The sequence below is a fragment of the Osmerus eperlanus genome, chromosome 2, assembly GCF_963692335.1.
Source record: "Osmerus eperlanus chromosome 2, fOsmEpe2.1, whole genome shotgun sequence".
In the NCBI taxonomy this organism is placed as follows: Eukaryota; Metazoa; Chordata; class Actinopteri; order Osmeriformes; family Osmeridae; genus Osmerus; species Osmerus eperlanus.
This window is the reverse complement of record NC_085019.1, coordinates 14,892,958-14,914,897: the sequence shown is the minus strand read 5'-3', so window position 1 is coordinate 14,914,897 and position 21,940 is coordinate 14,892,958.

The window sequence follows — 21,940 nt, the reverse complement described above, 5'->3', positions numbered from 1 at the left end:
TTTAATACCACTTCCAAATGAAATTAAAGACCAAACTTACGATGGAAATACAAATCAAAAGTACTTGGAAATATACAGTAATCTTTCCAAGTAAACACTGATGTCTGTTCAATATGAACAGTATGGTAAAATGACAATAATCGGTTGAGTTTAAGAACATTGACTAAATGTGTGTAATGCGGAAGGATAACACAAAAATGTAATTGCTGTCCTAAATTATACTTATTATTACACTAGGGTGGAAATGGTGGAGCAGAAACTAACAATTCCATGAATCCCATGGAAACAAAGGCAAATGTGTGAGATGTACTGATGTGGAGCACAAATGATCCAAGAAGCAGTACTTCTCTTGAGTGGTTTTTATTCAGATGAATAATCATTGGATTCAGGTCAAAAGTCTATCACTTGAACTAGTTTCATCACTTAAGACACAAAGTCAGCAGCTTGGCATACTGGCACATGGAAAGGATTAAACATTTAGACTTTCATCAAAGTAATGCTGGCTTGTCCTTTTTCATCAATGTCCTCAAAAAAGCAGGCTGCAGAGCTACTGTGTCTGTGGGGTGACTGTCTCTGGAGGGCTGGCAGGCAGGGGCAAGCAGGGCCTGCAGGCAGGCAGGCAGGCCAGCTGGATGAAGCTGTCCTGGGGTCAGGGCTGAAGAGAAGCTGTCCAGCTAGAGAGGGGTAGTCCAGCAAGGGGTCTGTGTGGATCTCACCATCCTCGAGTCTGTTGCATCCTCTGTTGAACTCTGTTGAGCAGGCCTCTGCATGACCCTCCAGACCTGTCAAAGTGAAGAAAGGGTCCATGTCAGTTGTGAAAAATGAAGCTTTTCCCATCTACACTTGATACAGACTTCAGTTTTGACTGTGAAATGCAGTGGCATTACTTGAACTTGAATCCAAATGTGTTGACCTCATGGAGACCCATGCAGTCACTCAAAACACGGGTTCGATTCCAGGCTCTGGCAAGAGTATTTACCTCTAAACTGGTCAATATATACACATCTGACAAAAGACCAGCTCGACCTTTGCTTGTAAACAGTGATTCTGACTGCCAGAGACCTTTAAATAGCCTGACTTACCGAAATTGGCAAAACTAGCCTGGCTAACGTAGGTCGCTTTCTCAGGGCATATGACGAATGAAACAGGCTCGCCTTGAAAAATCAGATATACTGACTATCTTTAGCAGGCCCTTGTCTACAAAAAGCAGTCCTCCCTGACGTTTTTGGAGTAGAATTGAGTGAAATACAAAATTGTTTACACACTGCCAGTGGGCGAGCCGAGCCTGACTCTGAGGCTAACGTCAAAACAATGTACCCCCGGGACGCAGTATCACTCCAATTGCAAGTCCACAAAACACAAAAATAATCGGAGCATCTGGCTAAAAGCACAATTCCCACATCTCCTAAAGGCTTCCCTCCTCTACCTTTTTCGTGTAGAAGTAACTGTAAAATGGTGAACTTATGAACATGACGCAACGAAACCATGGCTGCCGCCTCAGCGCCTATGCGGTCTCCCTGCCGCATAGGCTTATTACAAAGACTTTCACGCCCCAAATCACAATTATGAGCCGACAGGTCTGTGGGGAATTGCTTTTTCTCCTAAAGGCTGCTCTCCTCGACCTTTTTGATGAACAATTCGCCAAGATGCAAAATGACTCACTAATTAAAAACACAGAGGAAAAAAGCTAGAGCTACAGTAGCTACTTTTCGAGTTTGGTTTTCCGTCACTTCAGAATCACGATCTAAAAGGTCTAAAAGTGCTAAACCTTCACCATAATTCAAGAGTAGTGTACTTTCACAAACCCAATCATTAATTCTATCTTAAAATGTGTAAAAACAGGACTTACCGAAAGTGGCTGCCTCCAACACGGCTATCACGTGACTCCAGTTGAAAACAACAATGGCCGCCGAAAAATAATTTATATTCGTAACGGCGAGCTGCGATTGGAAGCGAAATGAAACAGGGGCTAAAAAACGAGGGTGGGGGCTTGGTCAGCACACAATTTCAAGAAAGCATGCGTGTGTCAAGGGGCTCTGGCCCCTTGTGTGTTTGAGAATGTGGAGCACGCGCGCACAGGAGCAAAGGGAGAGAGGATTTGGGGAAACAGCCCTAGAAATTAGCCAAGCATGCATGTTTCAAATATTCACCACAAATCGACTTTTCATGTTACAGTCAACTTTTCCTCAGATTTGTGTACTATACATTCTCAAGAGTCTTCATATGAACTTGTGATTGAATCAAAGTATCAGTTTTTGACCGGCGGATGTGTAAAGCATTATTTTAGCGTTAGCGATAAATTCGATTTGCTTTATATCGGTATATATATATATATAGGTTTTTGATGAAACCGGAAATTGCGGAAAATCTATATAACCGGAAATTGACGTCATAGGGTGCGTTGAACTCGTCTTGATCCAGGGAATCCAATGGTACCTAATTTTTGTACCTAAAATTTCACAAAAAGTTATCCAAGGGTTCTAGGGGCTGCCATTGACTCCCATGGAACTAGAATAATAATAACTAGAGAGGGTACAATTTCTGGGGAAATTGTAGGGTGTGCTTGCTTGCGTCGGTTGCACAGGGGTCCGTTTTTTAATGACATTTTTACAACTGATATTTCTGTATTTTATATAAAAATGCATACTTATTATTTAGAAAGATGACATAGATTTAAAAGCATTTTTTTTTGCTGCTCATTTACAACTGAAAATACAAGTGAAGTGTAGAATGAAATGGATGTCTTCTCATTTCCCCTGCAAGAGGCAGCCTCATCGTTGAAACAAAACGAATAAATTGGGCAGACCGGTGTAAAAATTGAATCCTAATCTCTATGACTTAAACGTCCTTTTAAGTTTTTCCCTTCTCGTGATATTTTCATGCATTTAGCCTACTCATTGCATTCATTCATTAATAAAGAACCCCCTTTGAAGATTATTCTACGACGTTACCCGACAGTAGAAGATGGAATCGCGATTCAAACCATCTGCTAACTGAAAATATGCCCCCCAAAACGTAAATAAGCTTGACATTTATTTAGTGGAAAATCGCTCGTTCATAAAAAGCTCACTGGTAGCGATCATTGTAAGGTAACAACGCAAAATGCGATATAGCCCTGTGTGGAGAAGCTGCCCCGGTAAATTCTACTACTACGGTACAGTACTAGACTACTGCTGTGTTCGTCTCGGTAGCGATTGCGTTGGTTGAATTCGATTAAACGTTCCGTTGTACGGTTTAGGCTGAAATTAATTATTTTCATGAACAGATTGACAAAGTTTAGGCTGTGGCAATGAAGTTCAGGTTAGTAGTTAGATAGACTTTTGATTTAAGTAAGGGGAGTGCCGAACATGTTCTGTCGCCGTTTGACTTCCTAAACAGCTGTGTATGTTAGATGTTTTTGTCGTGTGTCTCGCGTAGGCTACAGGGTTGCAGTGATACACTGGATTGAAACCACAGGTAATGATAATTTCACCCACAAATCGTTTACTTGTAATCTAATGTCATAATAAATCCTACAACGAAAATGTATATGTGAGGAATGTTTATTTTAATGATTGAAAACAGATACATCATAGACCACTGTAGTATGTGTTGCCCGGGCAACAGAGGCTAATGTCATGATGCTAATATTTCAGTGAAATAGTAGACTACCGTTTCCGAAAGTAGATGTGGGCTTACTTCCTTAATAATATCAGCTAATATTGTACATTACACATCACAATTGTGTGTCATATCATAATGTAAAATGAGTAAATAGTTATCACCCTGGCCTCTTTGCTTGTGGCGTTCCTGCAGCTGCCTTGCAGTAAAGCTATAGTTTACCTAGCTATCCCCCAAGTTAACAGATGCGAAACGAATGTTCTGCTACAGGTAGTCACGCGTGTTTTCGTGACGTTAGTGACGTAGTGACGTTAGTAACGTCAGTGACTGTGGCTAGCAAATTAGCCACCGTTAGCTTCACTTTTCGCCACAAAAACTTAACTTAAGCCCAAACCATGCCACGGAACGTAAATTCCAATAGAAGCAACGCAATCGCTACCAAGACGAACCTTTTGACACCGCCGTTGTGTATGTAGGCCAAATATTGACTGAGTTTTAGGGGGGCGAAAATAAACAATAAATAAATAATAATATATATGTGAGAGAACAAAGGTTGTGCTCTCGCCGAAGGCTTGAGCACACCCAATAAATATAGCTGCAAGCAGCAATGGCGGATTCCTCCTAACATTGTGAACCATTGAAAAATGTATATTCTTCACAAATTGTCACTGTATAGAAAAATCCATGCTGTATACTTACCAATGGGATACCAAATCTGAAATGCAATACCATCAAGATCCACAAGGGCTTTTATCTCAAGCCAAGGAATGAAAGGAGGGGGCTTGGTGAGCCTACCCATTCCAGAAAACCTTGTATCTTTGTGTATCAGGGCGTGGCCTGTAGCGTCACCTATGGGTGATATTGGGCCATTTGTTGTGTGGTAGTTACTCTTGGCCTATACTATCAATGTTTCAGGATTTTGAGAACTTTTTACCATTGCACACAAAATCGGAAATGCAATACCATCAAGATCCACAAGGGCCTTCACTTCAAGCCAAGGAATGAGTGGGGGCTTAGTCAGCCCACAATTGCCTGAAATGTTGTGTATGCGTCTCGCCAAGCTTCCGCGTGTGTCAAGGGAAAGGCTGAGTGTGTGAGAATGTGGAGTGCGCGCGCTGAGGAGCAGAGGGAGACATTACATTGGAAATTTCATTAGCAATTAGCCAAGCATGCATGTTTCAAATATTCACCACAAATCGACTTTTCATCTCACAGTCAACTTTTTTCTCAGATTTGTGTACTAAACATTCTCAAGAGTCTTCATATGAACTTGTGATTGAATCAGAGTATCAGTTTTTGACTGGCGGATTTGTAAAGTATTATTTTAGCGTTAGCGATCAATTCGATTTGCTTTATATCAACCATTTTTTGAGATATGAAGTTGCCTTTGAACATGGTAACATCATGTAGTGTATTCCTTGTGACATACCAAGTTTGGTGTTGATATCTCAAAGATTTGCTGAGATTTGACCCAACTTCCTGTTTGGTTGCTTTGTTGCTGATTTTGATGGGCTGTACCGGCCAAACGGTTTAGAAAGTCAAAACGCCATGGGATAACTTTTGTGAGGCTTGGTCTGAAGATCATCTCTGGTAATTTTGAAGAAGATATGACAAAAATTGTAGGAGGAGTAGAGAAAAAACGTTTTTCAATTAATTCAAAATGGCGGCCGCATCAATTCGGCTTTTATCACAAGTTATCATGTGTCACACACGGGATGTCCCAAGATATCATGAGACAAAGGAATCACTTAATAAAGGCAAACAAATCAATAGTTATTGGCCAAAACACATTTTTGCTTCCTGCGGCCACGCCCAGTGATCACATGACACCAAATTGTGTAGACATCCTCAGAAGAGGGTTCCGAGTCATCATACCAAGTTTGGTGTTGATATCTCAAAGATTTGCTGAGATTTGAACCAACTTCCTGTTTGGTTGCTTTTTTGCTGATTTTGATTGGCTGTGCCGGACAAACGGTTTAGAAAATCAAAACGCCATGGGATAACTTTTGTGAGGCTTGGTCTGAAGATCATCTCTGGTCATTTTGAAGAAGATATGACAAAAATTGTAAGAGGAGTAGGCTTTCAAAGGTTTTTGATCAAACCGGAAATGGCGGAAAATCTATATAACCGGAAATTGACGTCATAGGGTGCGTTGAACTCGTCTTGATCCAGGGAATCCAACGGTACCTCATTTTTGAAAATAAGTCATACGGTTCAAAAGTTGCGTGTGTAAACACAAGTCCAACTTTGACCCATTGGTGGCGCTAGAGTAGTCTAATGGGATACATGAAACTTTGTGTAGGTAATGACGGAACTGTCCTTAATGAGTGTGCCAAGTTTAACAAAAAGTTATCCAAGGGTTCTAGGGGCTGCCATTGACTCCCATGGAACTAGAATAATAATAATAAATATAGCTGCAGGCAGCAATGGCGGGTTCCTCCTCAGCATTGCAAACCATTACAAAATTGACATGACACAGACATGTATTTCATACATGTACACAACATTTCAAGACAATTGGATCAATGGCTGATTTGAAGTCATTTTTTGAAATTCTTCACAAATTGTCACTGTAGAGAAATATCCATGCTGCCGACATTATGGGTTCTTGAGACTTATTTGTTCCCCATTGGCAATAAGGCATGCGTACCAACTTTTAGACATGTTGGACTGACAGGGTTAAAATGCCACCCTTTTGAAAGTGACAACTTTGAAGCGTGTTGTGTCAGGCCACCTGTGCTCTGGTCAGGCCCATCATGCAGAGATCCATTCTTTAAAAGCTTTGATTACAACGATAACTTTATGAAAGTGAGGATACACTTCACTAAAGGAAGTGTGTAGGTTATGTACTACTACTGCTTGCTCTGCCCACACACTTTCCCCATCCATGCGGTTTCCCTCTATCCCAGCGCAGGTCATGCCAAGGCATAAATGCGGCAGCCGTATGAGTATTAGAAGTAGCCCAAAAAACATACCATACACAGTCACACTGTTTTCAAAACTGAAACTGGTTAGAAGACCATGGCTATTAGAACTCTACCTGAATTGAGCTCTCTCTAGAGTCTCAGTCAAACAACTGTCAAGAGTCATGTAGGGAACTGGACCAAGGTATAGCTAATGTCCAATTGCGACAATTGCATTCAGGCCTATAGATAGTTATACATATTGTATACAATATGGCGAGGTAGCTGACTTAACCATTCCTGAATGTGCTTTTCATCAACACCAAGTTTGCGTGCTATAGATCTGTTGCTGGTGGTGAGTGCTTTCTGCACAGGTTTCTGTTTGAAAGCTGTAAGAATGTTACGGCATGCTGCGTCAGATTTGTACACAAAGTAGAGACACGCGCGGCATACATTTTACACTGGGCTTTTGTTTGACTTCCTTGTCTATTCTGTATTTGTCTATGGCTGCACTGCAGCTACAATTCACTGAATCTCTCTTACCAATTAAACGTTGCCCTTGAATGAACGCCACCCTCGAATAAACGCTGCACCACTAACTGCTCTATTAAAAGGGTTCACTATGAAGCAAACCATTCTAACAAAATAATAACAACATTTACAATGATTTCAACAAGAAGTCTCTCTGACTTGACAACTCTCTAAACAAGCAACTTTCCAAAGCAAAAAGCAATCTCTGACCAGTGTGGTAATTTTATGTTGACAACTAAACCGCTGATTGGAAGTGCGCAGCTGATTGCCAATCACGAGATAGGGAGACTGATAGCCAACCGCCAACAAACGCTGACTAGACCATACCTGCATGCAGCGAATAGAAAGAAAGAAGGGAGAAAAGAAAAAACACACAACCACAACTATACAGACTGAATTAGGACATTTTAAACATGGGTCCGTAACAAAGACGTTGTTAAAAATGCTCATTCACATTCATTTTTCTCAATTAATCTTATCACTTAAACACACTGGTTTAGCATTTTTTCCCACAAGGAAGTCTAACCTCAACAGTGGATCCTTGGTCCCTGGATCTCTTGCTGGAACATGGCATCTAAAAAACACATAGAAAAACCATCAAAAACTATGAAATGTAACATACCACACTACTGCTTAACAATTTCATAGTCTTACATTATCATAACTTCATACTCAACAGTTCTAGTATACAGACCTTTAAGAAAATATTGAAATGGTTAGGATTCTCAAAACACCAATCTCTGTACTTAAAAAACATATTTAGACATCCATTATTTACCTTTATTCAATTTACACTGTCTACATTCAAATTTAAGTCTGTAAAATGTAAACAGAGAAACGGACTCGACTATAAATACAAATTAAGACCAATTGAGAACAATTTATCTTGCAAATGGTTTTTACTTTAAATTCATGTTTCACCAAAAGAATCATCACAGTTTAACACAAATAACCAAACCTTACTGTTAAAATACTGCCAAGCCACTGACTCACATTAGAAAATTAAAACAAATAAACATAGCCTAGAAGATGTACCTGTAGGTCAATTACATAATCAAGAGCATGGAGTAGGAATGGATGGATGACAAAATACCCCGCCGAGCCCAATCCATTAAATATTTCCTACCCATAAGTTAATTTCCTGAAATGCAATAATTCACCAACATTTTGACAATTTCATGCTCCAAACTTTGTGGGAACAGTTTGGAGATGGCCCCTTCCTGTTCTAACATGACTGTGCAACAGTGCACAAAGCAAGGCGCATAAACACATGGATGAGCGAGATTGGTGTGGACGAACTTGAGTGGCCTGCACACAGTCCTGACCTCAACCCAATACAACACCTTTGGGATGAATTAGAGCAGGGACTGCGAGCCAAACCTTCTTGTTCCACATCAATGTTGGACCTCACAAATGCACTTCTGGAAGAATGGTAAAACATTTCCATAAACCTCTTAAACCTTGTGGAAAGCCTTCCTAGACGAGTTGAAACTATTACAAAGGGTGGTCCGACATCATATCCTATGGTTTAAGAATGAGATGTCACTCACGTTCATGAGCGTGTAAAGGCAACCGAGCGAATACTTTGGCAATTTAGTGTATAAAATTGATACAAATATAAAATGTTATCAAGAGATAGGAAATCGTGCAGCATGGTACAAAATGCCGATTACAAACGTATTGTAGGTCTATAGGCTTTCAATGGAACTCCTAAACGATCAAACCATGAACCCAAACAAAGCTAGCAAGCAAAACAACCATGGTACCATTGCTACTTGCTTATGCTAGGTAGCTCTAACTGTGCAGCAAACTAGGCTACCTAGCTACAGTTTCAAAAAGAATAACTTACAATGTGAAGACCGTCAGAAAAACTTGGAACGAACAAACAAAATTACATCAACAATGACATGTAGCTAAAGATAGAATAACCCAACCGTAGGTAGGTACAGTACATAAATTTGAAACGCCGTCCTCAAAAGCAAAAACTAGCCTTAAGGGTTATAGCTTGCTCGGCATTTATCTGACCTCCTTGTCTATTTGTTTGTGTATGGCCGCACTGCAACTACAATTCACTGAATCTGTCTTACTAATTACACTTTGCCTTCGAATAAAAGCCGCACCACAAATGATCATTGTGTAATACACGCTGCAGTGTTTAATCGAAAGACACATTTGGAACTCACCGTACTAATTTAAATTACATCAACAATGACATGTAAAAATAGAACAACCCAACCGCATAGTCACGCACAGTATACAAATTTCAAACGCGTCTCACAGAAGCAAGTATAATGTTAAAGATTTTACGACTTGCTAGCCTGTAATACTGTCTGTACAAAGAGATATTCTTAGCTCAGCTAGCCTACAGTAGATAGATTAGCTGATATCCTGTTTACGACAGTATAAAAGTCTTCAAGTTATCATACGAATACAAACGCTAAAATACATGTTTTGTACTGCCATTGTAGGATCTTATTACTCACTGTCAAATGTAACAATGAAAATCTCTGAGGGCTGCAGGAGTTCTCCAACGATAAAATAAAATGGTCGTCTTCTTGTGCGTGTACCAAGCTCGCGCGTGTGTCAAGGGGCTCTGGCCCCTTGTGTGTGAGAATGTGGAGCACGCGCGCACAGGAGCAAAGGGAGAGAGGATTTGGGGAAACAGCCCTAGAAATTAGCCAAGCATGCATGTTTCAAATATTCACTAAAAATCGAGTTTTCATGTTACAGTCAACTTTTTCTCAGATTTGTGTACTCAACATTCTCAAGAGTCTTCATATGAACTAGTGATTGAATCAGAGTATAGTTTTTTGGCCGGCGGATGTGTAAAGCATTATTTTAGCATTAGCAATAAATTCAATTTGCTTTATATCAATCATTTTTAGAGGTATGAAGTTGCCTTTGCACATGGTAACATGTTGTAGTGTCTTCCACGTGACATACCAAGTTTGGTGTTGATATCTCAAAGATTTGCTGAGATTTGACCAAACGTCCTGTTTGGTTGCTTTGTTGCAGATTTTGATTGGCTCTACCGGACAAACGGTTTTGAAAATCAGAAATCCCTACGATAACTTTTGTGAGGCTCAGTCTGGATATCATCTATGGCAATTTTGAAGAAAATTCGACCAAAAATGTAGGAGGAGTAGGGAAAAAACGCGTTTCCTTAATCTTTATTGTACAGACAAATTCAATATGGCGGCCGTTATAGCTTCTTGAGGCTTTTTTATTCCTCATGAGAAATAAGGCATATGTAATGAATTTCAGAATTTTGGGACTTATGGCCTGCAAATGGCATCAATTTGAAAATTGACATATTGGGGCGTGGCCTGTAGCGCCACCTATTGTCTCACATGGCCCATGTTTGGTATGGTAGTTACTAATGGTCTGCAGTTTCAACATGCCAAATTTCAAAACTTTTTACGGTACTGGTCTAGGGGCTGCCATTGACTCCCATGGGTAAAACATAATAATACCACCAATAACAATAGGGTTCTCCTACCGGAGGAACCCTAAATATAGCTGCAGGCAGCAATGGCGGGTTCCTCCTCAGCATTGCAAACCATTACAAAATTGACATGACACAGACATGTATTTCATACATGTACACAACATTTCAAGACAATTGGATCAATGGCTGATTTGAAGTCATTTTTTGAAATTCTTCACAAATTGTCACTGTAGAGAAATATCCATGCTGCCGACATTATGGGTTCTTGAGACTTATTTGTTCCCCATTGGCAATAAGGCATGCGTACCAACTTTTAGACATGTTGGACTGACAGGGTTAAAATGCCACCCTTTTGAAAGTGACAACTTTGAAGCGTGTTGTGTCAGGCCACCTGTGCTCTGGTCAGGCCCATCATGCAGAGATCCATTCTTTAACCCTTGTGTTATCTTCGGGTCATTCTGACCCATCAGTCATTGTGACCCACCGTCGTATTGCGACAACTTTACCGCATACCAAAACAAAGTGAATCATTTTCTTTTAACAGTTGGGCTGTCTCAGACCCCCCACATTGCGATGGTTAAAAGAAAATTATTTTTATTTGTTTTTGTATTGGGTAAAATTGGGTAAACACAACGATGGTTCGTTATGAACCTTTGGGTCATGTGACCCGAAGGCAGCACAAGGGTTAAAAGCTTTGATTACAACAATAACTTTATGAAAGTGAGGATACACTTCACTAAAGGAAGTGTGTAGGTTATGTACTACTACTGCTTGCTCTGCCCACACACTTTCCCCATCCATGCGGTTTCCCTCTATCCCAGCGCAGGTCATGCCAAGGCATAAATGCGGCAGCCGTATGAGTATTAGAAGTAGCCCAAAAAACATACCATACACAGTCACACTGTTTTCAAAACTGAAACTGGTTACAAGACCATGGCTATTAGAACTCTACCTCAATTGAGCTCTCTCTAGAGTCTCAGTCAAACAACTGTCAAGAGTCATGTAGGGAACTGGACCAAGGTATAGCTAATGTCCAGCTGTTAGCAAGTGTACCTTGTGATGGTACAGCAGCTTAACAATACTTTGTCATGGTCAGACTCTCTGATCCCATTAAACTACACAACATGCACAATCAGAGTGACCAACAGTATTATCTTAAGTAAAAAACAATAACATTACACACATTTAAGTGAACGAACACAACAACTGAAATCCCTTGCACAGCTGTTGTAACCAAACTATTTTCCACAGCTATTTGCGTTTTTGGTGTGCACTGCATGCTGGGTACCCAAGGGCGCTGACGCTACAATATTTATTATCTAGCTGTCTTCCGGCTGTGTAATATGACGAGATGCTACAATGCAAACATGAAAGCTTGTCTCGGGGGGTCATGCATGTGATCTCACTACAAGCTTTTGATTACACGTGAGGACTGTTAGCAAAGTATTTCTATTCGTGTTTTGTTAGTGATTGAATGGTAATGTCAGCTAGCTAAAAACAATGTTAGTTAGCTTGGCTAAAATGGTTTTCATAGCAACAGATATCAACAAATCAGATCTATCTAACTTTATTCAGAAGGGGGGGGGGGGGTGGGAACATATAAACTAGAGGTGAAATGGTAGGCATTGTTCTGCCTTGAAGCTGCGTGCGCATCCTCATTGTTTGTAACCACCAACCCATCTATATGTAAAGATAACATCCAAGCTAGCAATTTCGCCAAATTTGACTGCAGATTTTTTACACCATATGTACTTCGTTATGGTTTTTGAGTCAAACAACTTGCTAAATGATTAAATGTCTGTTAAATGTCAAATCCAACTTTAAATGTATAAAAGAGAGAATTAAACCTAGAGGTTGAAAAGGCTACGTTTGTCTAAACTGACATGCACAAACTCAGAGCACTGAGTTTCAACATCCATGTACACATTTTGTCTCCATTTTTTACTCTACTCTTTAACGCATGACTATGTTTAACTTAATGTCAGCACCTCTCTGTCATCAATTGTCTCTGGAGTGGGGGATGGGGGCTTCTTATCCAACAAATTACATCCCTGAACTTTTAAAACATATCAATGGCCTACTACAATTGTAAACATCCTTTGGCCTTCCCATGCTGGGAAGAAAACTACAGTTTTTCTTTGATTAAACGTTGACCTTGAATAAACGCTGCACCAAAAATGAACATTGTGTAATAAATGGCACCTTCGATTAAACGCCTCCCCCAAAAAATCAGAAAACGGTTATTTAATTGGTTAAATTAAAACACAGTATTTATTACACAAGTAATTTACAAGTGTAGCATACTATTATCCCATGAAACACTGGCAGGCACAAGTGTCTTTCTTGCTACAGATTTATTTGAAGCTTTTTCTCCAAATCCACCGTTAAAACTAAACTCACGCTGTAATGAGAAAATAAAGACCACATTAGCTTAATATGAACATGCAATGACATGCGCAGCATGTAAATAACATTCACCAAAGTCAAATACAGACACAAAACAACATACTTTGTTGGCTGCATGCTGTAGCCTACACAAGGGAATAGAGGTTTCCTTAGATTGCTAACAACCTCTATAACAACCTTAAACTTATCACTTAGAGTGAATGTGCATAAAGCTCCAGGACCTGACAACATCCCTGGCTGTGTTCTCAAGGCCTGTGCTCCTGAACTGGCAGAGGTGTTCACTGACATCTTTAACCTCTCCCTGTCGCAGTCTGTCGTCCCCAATAGGTTCAAGGGGGCCACCATCATCCCAGTCTCTAAGAAACCATCAGTGAGCTGTCTCAATGATTACCGCCCTGTTGCCCTGTTGTGATTAAATGCTTTGAGACTTTAGTCAAAGACCACATTACATCCTGCCTGTCACCTGCATTAGACCCACTCCAGTTTGCATATAGGCCGAACAGGTCTACAGATGATGTTGTAGCTTTGGCCTTGAACACTGCTCTCTTTCACTTGGATCAGAACAACATATACGTGCGGATGCTCTTCATCGACTTCAGCTCCGTTTTCAACACCATAGTACCATCCAGGCTCATCATAAAACTACAGGACCGAACATCAGTCCTTCCATGTGCAGCTGGACAGGACACAGGCAGTACGGCTAGGTAACATCACCCCACCAGTCTAACACTCAGCACTGGTGCCCCACAGAGTTGTGTGTTAAGCCCACTGTTGTACTCTCTGTTCACCTATGGTTGTGCAGCCACAAAAAGGTCCAACACTATCATTATGTTTGCTGATGACACCACCATTATCGGCTGCATCAAGAATGGTGATGAGTCTGCCTACAGAGCAGAGTTGGCAACAATGACATCCTGGTGTCAGCATAACAGCCTGTTGCTTAATGTAGCAAAAACCAAGGAGTTGATAGTGGACTACTGGCGGCTGCAGGGAGAACATGCACCCATTCACATCGCGGGCACAGCTGTGGAGAGTCAAAAGTTTCAGATTTTTTGGTATCAACATCAGTGAGGATCTGAGCTGGACACCATATTGGTGTGGTTACAAGGACAGCGAAACAGAGGCTCTTTTTTCAGCGGCGACTGTGGAAATTTGGCATGGACTGCACTATACTGACCAATTTTTACCGGTGCACCATTGAGAGCATACTGACTGGTGGCATTACAACATGGTTTGGCAACAGCACTGCCCAGGACAGGAAGACACTACAAAGAGTGGTCAAATCTGCACAGCGTATTACAAGGACTTGCATTACCATCCATTCAGGACCTTTACAGCCAGCGGTGCAGGAGAAAGGCCAAGTGGATCATTTCTGACCCTAGTCATCCCTGCCACAGTCTTTTCTCCCTCCTGCCTTCTGGAAGGCGATACAAGAGTATAAGGTCCTGTACCAGCAGATACAGGGATAGTTTTCTCACACATGCCATCAGGATGCTGAACTGTCCTTGAAATATCTTTTTGCACTACAATTTTTCTTATTTTTTCTACCCTTTTTCTCCATTCTTTAGTATTTAATTTTTTTATTCTGCAAGTTGAACGGACATTGAGCACAAAGAATTTCATTACTTATAAATGCTGTTTATGAGTATATGATAATAAACTTGAACTTGAAACTTTTATCAGAGCTTTAAATTGTCTGTGCTTCGCTTGCTGTTGTCGACTCTCTCACTCATGAGCGTCCCAAAAGGCCTTCAAAATAAAGTCACGTAATAATTCTGAATACAATTATATAATTCTAAATTAAGACATTGCTTGAAAAAAAATTATACATTATTATAATGCAATTGCGACAATTGCATTCAGGCCTATAGATAGTTATACATATTGTATACAATATGGCGAGGTAGCTGACTTAACCATTCCTGAATGTGCTTTTCATCAACACCAAGTTTGCGTGCTATAGATCTGTTGCTGGTGGTGAGTGCTTTCTGCACAGGTTTCTGTTTGAAAGCTGTAAGAATGTTACGGCATGCTGCGTCAGATTTGTACACAAAGTAGAGACACGCGCGGCATACATTTTACACTGGGCTTTTGTTTGACTTCCTTGTCTATTCTGTGTTTGTCTATGGCTGCACTGCAGCTACAATTCACTGAATCTCTCTTACCAATTAAACGTTGCCCTTGAATGAACGCCACCCTCGAATAAACGCTGCACCACTAACTGCTCTATTAAAAGGGTTCACTATGAAGCAAACCATTCTAACAAAATAATAACAACATTTACAATGATTTCAACAAGAAGTCTCTCTGACTTGACAACTCTCTAAACAAGCAACTTTCCAAAGCAATCTCTGAAACAGCTGACCAGTGTGGTAATTTTATGTTGACAACTAAACCGCTGATTGGAAGTGCGCGGCTGATTGCCAATCACGAGATAGGGAGACTGATAGCCAACCGCCAACAAACGCTGACTAGACCATACCTGCATGCAGCGAATAGAAAGAAAGAGGGGAGAAAAGAAAAAACACACAACCACAACTATACAGACTGAATTAGGACATTTTAAACATGGGTCCGTAACAAAGACGTTGTTAAAAATGCTCATTCACATTCATTTTTCTCAATTAATCTTATCACTTAAACACACTGGTTTAGCATTTTTTCCCACAAGGAAGTCTAACCTCAACAGTGGATCCTTGGTCCCTGGATCTCTTGCTGGAACATGGCATCTAAAAAACACATAGAAAAACCATCAAAAACTATGAAATGTAACATACCACACTACTGCTTAACAATTTCATAGTCTTACATTATCATAACTTCATACTCAACAGTTCTAGTATACAGACCTTTAAGAAAATATTGAAATGGTTAGGATTCTCAAAACACCAATCTCTGTACTTAAAAAAAATATTTAGACATCCATTATTTACCTTTATTCAATTTACACTGTCTACATTCAAATTTAAGTCTGTAAAATGTAAACAGAGAAACGGACTCGACTATAAATACAAATTAAGACCAATTGAGAACAATTTATCTTGCAAATGGTTTTTACTTTAAATTCATGTTTCACCAAAAGAATCATCACAGTTTAACACAAATAACCAAACCTTACTGTTAAAATACTGCCAAGCCACTGACTCACATTAGAAAATTAAAACAAATAAACATAGCCTAGAAGATGTACCTGTAGGTCAATTACATAATCAAGAGCATGGAGTAGGAATGGATGGATGACAAAATACCCCGCCGAGCCCAATCCATTAAATATTTCCTACCCATAAGTTAATTTCCTGAAATGCAATAATTCACCAACATTTTGACAATTTCATGCTCCAAACTTTGTGGGAACAGTTTGGAGATGGCCCCTTCCTGTTCTAACATGACTGTGCAACAGTGCACAAAGCAAGGCCCATAAACACATGGATGAGCGAGATTGGTGTGGACGAACTTGAGTGGCCTGCACACAGTCCTGACCTCAACCCAATACAACACCTTTGGGATGAATTAGAGCAGGGACTGCGAGCCAAACCTTCTTGTTCCACATCAATGTTGGACCTCACAAATGCACTTCTGGAAGAATGGTAAAACATTTCCATAAACCTCTTAAACCTTGTGGAAAGCCTTCCTAGACGAGTTGAAACTATTACAAAGGGTGGTCCGACATCATATCCTATGGTTTAAGAATGAGATGTCACTCACGTTCATGAGCGTGTAAAGGCAACCGAGCGAATACTTTGGCAATTTAGTGTATAAAATTGATACAAATATAAAATGTTATCAAGAGATAGGAAATCGTGCAGCATGGTACAAAATGCCGATTACAAACGTATTGTAGGTCTATAGGCTTTCAATGGAACTCCTAAACGATCAAACCATGAACCCAAACAAAGCTAGCAAGCAAAACAACCATGGTACCATTGCTACTTGCTTATGCTAGGTAGCTCTAACTGTGCAGCAAACTAGGCTACCTAGCTACAGTTTCAAAAAGAATAACTTACAATGTGAAGACCGTCAGAAAAACTTGGAACGAACAAACAAAATTACATCAACAATGACATGTAGCTAAAGATAGAATAACCCAACCGTAGGTAGGTACAGTACATAAATTTGAAACGCCGTCCACAAAAGCAAAAACTAGCCTTAAGGGTTATAGCTTGCTCGGCATTTATCTGACCTCCTTGTCTATTTGTTTGTGTATGGCCGCACTGCAACTACAATTCACTGAATCTGTCTTACTAATTAAACGTTGCCTTCGAATAAAAGCCGCACCACAAATGATCATTGTGTAATACACGCTGCAGTGTTTAATCGAAAGACACATTTGGAACTCACCGTACTAATTTAAATTACATCAACAATGACATGTAAAAATAGAACAACCCAACCGCATAGTCACGCACAGTATACAAATTTCAAACGCGTCTCACAGAAGCAAGTATAATGTTAAAGATTTTACGACTTGCTAGCCTGTAATACTGTCTGTACAAAGAGATATTCTTAGCTCAGCTAGCCTACAGTAGATAGATTAGCTGCTATCCTGTTTACGACAGTATAAAAGTCTTCAAGTTATCATACGAATACAAACGCTAAAATACATGTTTTGTACTGCCATTGTAGGATCTTATTACTCACTGTCAAATGTAACAATGAAAATCTCTGAGGGCTGCAGGAGTTCTCCAACGATAAAATAAAATGGTCGTCTTCTTGTGCGTGTACCAAGCTCGCGCGTGTGTCAAGGGGCTCTGGCCCCTTGTGTGTGAGAATGTGGAGCACGCGCGCACAGGAGCAAAGGGAGAGAGGATTTGGGGAAACAGCCCTAGAAATTAGCCAAGCATGCATGTTTCAAATATTCACTAAAAATCGAGTTTTCATGTTACAGTCAACTTTTTCTCAGATTTGTGTACTCAACATTCTCAAGAGTCTTCATATGAACTAGTGATTGAATCAGAGTATCATTTTTTGGCCGGCGGATGTGTAAAGCATTATTTTAGCATTAGCAATAAATTCAATTTGCTTTATATCAATCATTTTTAGAGGTATGAAGTTGCCTTTGCACATGGTAACATGTTGTAGTGTCTTCCACGTGACATACCAAGTTTGGTGTTGATATCTCAAAGATTTGCTGAGATTTGACCAAACGTCCTGTTTGGTTGCTTTGTTGCAGATTTTGATTGGCTCTACCGGACAAACGGTTTTGAAAATCAGAAATCCCTACGATAACTTTTGTGAGGCTCAGTCTGGATATCATCTATGGCAATTTTGAAGAAAATTCGACCAAAAATGTAGGAGGAGTAGGGAAAAAACGCGTTTCCTTAATCTTTATTGTACAGACAAATTCAATATGGCGGCCGTTATAGCTTCTTGAGGCTTTTTTATTCCTCATGAGAAATAAGGCATATGTAATGAATTTCAGAATTTTGGGACTTATGGCCTGCAAATGGCATCAATTTGAAAATTGACATATTGGGGCGTGGCCTGTAGCGCCACCTATTGTCTCACATGGCCCATGTTTGGTATGGTAGTTACTAATGGTCTGCAGTTTCAACATGCCAAATTTCACAACTTTTTACGGTACTGGTCTAGGGGCTGCCATTGACTCCCATGGGTAAAACATAATAATACCACCAATAACAATAGGGTTCTCCTACCGGAGGAACCCTAATAAAACTAACAATAACAATAGGTTTCCTCCTTACGGAGGAATCCTAAATATAGCTGCAAGCAGCAATGAGGTGGCCAAGCAATCGAATGACCCATAAAACATGTTGTACATCCTCAGAAGAGGGTTACGAGTACACGCAACAAGTTTGGTGCGAATCCATTAAAGATTTGCTGAGATACGACCCAACTTCCTGTTTGCTGGCTTAACGGCACATTTTGATTGGCCGTACCGGGCAAAGGGTTTTGAAAATCCAAAAAACATATGATGGCTTTTGTGAGGCTTGGTCTGAAGATGATCTCTGCCAAATTTGGTGAAGATTGGAAAACATTTGTAGGAGGAGTACAGAAAAAACGTTTTTTCAGTAATTCAAAATGGCGGCCGCATCAATTCGGCTGTTATCACAAGTTATCATGTGTCACACACGGGATGTCCCAAGATATCATGAGACAAAGGAATCACTTAATAAAGGCAAACGAATCAACAGTTATTGGCCAAAACACATTTTTGCATCCTGCGGCCACGCCCAGTGATCACATGACACCAAATTGTTTGGACATCCTCAGATGAGGGTTCCGAGTCATCATACCAAGTTTGGTGTTGATTTCTCAAGGATTGGCTGAGATATGACCCAACTTCCTGTTTGGTGTCTTTGCTGACGATTTTGATTGGCTGTACCGGACAAACGGTTTTGAAAATCAAAAATCTTTGGATAACATCTGTGAGGGTTGCTCTGACGATGATGTGTGCCAATTCTGGGGAAGATTAAAGAAGAATTGTAGGAGGAGTAGGCTTTCAAAGGTTTTCGATAAAACCGGAAATGGCGGAAAATCTATATAACCGGAAATTGACGTCATAGGGTGTGTTGAACTCGTCTTGACCCAGGGAATCCAATGGTACCTCATTTTTTTAAATCGGTCATACGGTTCAAAAGTTACGTGTGTAAACACAAGTCCAACTTTGACCCGTTGGTGGCGCTAGAGTGCTCCAATGGGAGACATGAAACTTGGTGAATATAAAGAGGGGACTGTGCTTAATGAGTGTGCCAAATTTCACAACTTTTTACCATACGGTTCTAGGGGATGCCATAGACTCCAATGGCAGAAGAAGTGTTTCCCCAAATCCAAAAGTTGCGTGTGTAAACACAAGTCCAAATTTGACCCATTGGTGGCGCTAGAGTGGTCTAATGGGATACATGAAACTTGGTGTAGGAATAGAAGGAACTGTCCTTAATGAGTGTGCCAAATTTCACAAAAAGTTATCCAAGGGTTCTAGGGGCTGCCATTGACTCCCATGGAACTAGAATAATAATAACTAGAGAGGGTACAATTTCTGGGGAAATTGTAGGGTGTGCTTGCTTGCGTCGGTTGCACAGGGGTCCGTTTTTTTATGACATTTTTACAACTGATATTTCTGTATTTTATATAAAAATGCATACTTATTATTTAGAAAGATGACATAGATTTAAAAGCATTTTTTTTTTGCTGCTCATTTACAACTGAAAATACGAGTGAAGTGTAGAATGAAATGGATGTCTTCTCATTTCCCCTGCAAGAGGCAGCCTCATCGTTGAAACAAAACGAATAAATTGGGCAGACCGGTGTAAAAATTGACCTAATCTCTATGACTTAAACGTCCTTTTAAGTTTTTCCTTCTCGTGATATTTTCATGCATTTAGCCTACTCATTGCATTCATTCATTAATAAAGAACCCCCTTTGAAGATTATTCTACGACGTTACCCGACAGTAGAAGATGGAATCGCGATTCAAACAGTACCATCCGCTAACTGAAAATATGCCCCCCAAAACGTAAATAAGCTTGACATTTATTTAGTGGAAAATCGCTCGTTCATAAAAAGCTCACTGGTAGCGATCATTGTAAGGTAACAACGCAAAATGCGATATAGCCCTGTGTGGAGAAGCTGCCCCGGTAAATTCTACTACTACGGTACAGTACTAGACTACTGCTGTGTTCGTCTCGGTAGCGATTGCGTTGGTTGAATTCGATTAAACGTTCCGTTGTACGGTTTAGGCTGAAATTAATTATTTTCATGAACAGATTGACAAAGTTTAGGCTGTGGCAATGAAGTTCAGGTTAGTAGTTAGATAGACTTTTGATTTAAGTAAGGGGAGTGCCGAACATGTTCTGTCGCCGTTTGACTTCCTAAACAGCTGTGTATGTTAGATGTTTTTGTCGTGTGTCTCGCGTAGGCTACAGGGTTGCTGATGCTAATATTTCAGTGAAATAGTAGACTACCGTTTCCGAAAGTAGATGTGGGCTTACTTCCTTAATAATATCAGCTAATATTGTACATTACACATCACAATTGTGTGTCATATCATAATGTAAAATGAGTAAATAGTTATCACCCTGGCCTCTTTGCTTGTGGCGTTCCTGCAGCTGCCTTGCAGTAAAGCTATAGTTAACCTAGCTATCCCCCAAGTTAACAGATGCGAAACGAATGTTCTGCTACAGGTAGTCACGCGTGTTTTCGTGACGTTAGTGACGTAGTGACGTTAGTAACGTCAGTGACTGTGGCTAGCAAATTAGCCACCGTTAGCTTCACTTTTCGCCACAAAAACTTAACTTAAGCCCAAACCATGCCACGGAACGTAAATTCCAATAGAAGCAACGCAATCGCTACCAAGACGAACCTTTTGACACCGCCGTTGTGTATGTAGGCCAAATATTGACTGAGTTTTAGGGGGGCGAAAATAAACAATAAATAAATAATAATATATATGTGAGAGAACAAAGGTTGTGCTCTCGCCGAAGGCTTGAGCACACCCAATAAATATAGCTGCAAGCAGCAATGGCGGATTCCTCCTAACATTGTGAACCATTGAAAAATGTATATTCTTCACAAATTGTCACTGTATAGAAAAATCCATGCTGTATACTTACCAATGGGATACCAAATCTGAAATGCAATACCATCAAGATCCACAAGGGCTTTTATCTCAAGCCAAGGAATGAAAGGAGGGGGCTTGGTGAGCCTACCCATTCCAGAAAACCTTGTATCTTTGTGTATCAGGGCGTGGCCTGTAGCGTCACCTATGGGTGATATTGGGCCATTTGTTGTGTGGTAGTTACTCTTGGCCTATACTATCAATGTTTCAGGATTTTGAGAACTTTTTACCATTGCACACAAAAATCGGAAATGCAATACCATCAAGATCCACAAGGGCCTTCACTTCAAGCCAAGGAATGAGTGGGGGCTTAGTCAGCCCACAATTGCCTGAAATGTTGTGTATGCGTCTCGCCAAGCTTCCGCGTGTGTCAAGGGAAAGGCTGAGTGTGTGAGAATGTGGAGCGCGCGCGCTGAGGAGCAGAGGGAGACATTACATTGGAAATTTCATTAGCAATTAGCCAAGCATGCATGTTTC